Genomic DNA, 753 nt, shown 5'->3' on the forward strand with positions numbered 1-753 from the left:
TCCACTTCAATTTGATTAGAAAGTGAGTTAAGCTCAAATGGAATTTAAAGCAATGGAAAAGTGTCTAGACTGAATTTAACTAAATGGCTTAACTCAGCAGGGCTTCCAGATAGTGAAAGAGCAGTTTTTGTACTCCTGCAAAGGAGCAGGAAGGGGTTTTCTGAGAGGGTTCCCCACTTTTTTGTTTCAGTAAACATCAATAGCCAGAACATCCTTGTGAGGGTTTATGCTTTAGCTGATCAGAAAACATGGGCTTTCTTTTCCCTTCTCCTTGTGGTGAAAATTTGATTACAGAATCAAGATTTTTGTTCTCATTTCTTTTTTTTTTTTGCAACATCTTGAGAATTACAGAAGAATTTTTGAAAATAACTCAGAATTGTTTGATCACCTGCTTAGATGTCATATAACTTTACAAAATAGCAAAGGGCAGATGATCATACTTGTAGATTTGCAATGATTCCAGTGAAAATCTTGCTCTCGGCCACAGGAATCTTCATCTCTTCTTCCTCTGTCTTAAAGGTCTAATATCCTTCTTCTGAGGGCTTTTAAAATTCCATTTAATGATAAGAATGATTGGTAGATGCCTATGAAATAGAGCCAGAGTGAATGAGGTGGTTAAATAAGCTCAGAGGTTTTGACAAAGTAAATGGAAAAGTGGGGTTTCTATAAATTAACATACCGGAGGAACTGCACATTTGAAGGAGAGACAATTAGAGATAATGACAAAAAAAAAAAAAAAAAAAAAAAAAAAAA

Source organism: Nothoprocta perdicaria, unplaced genomic scaffold, assembly GCF_003342845.1.
Source record: "Nothoprocta perdicaria isolate Ctin4 unplaced genomic scaffold, notPer1 scaffold_364, whole genome shotgun sequence".
Classification (NCBI taxonomy): domain Eukaryota; kingdom Metazoa; phylum Chordata; class Aves; order Tinamiformes; family Tinamidae; genus Nothoprocta; species Nothoprocta perdicaria.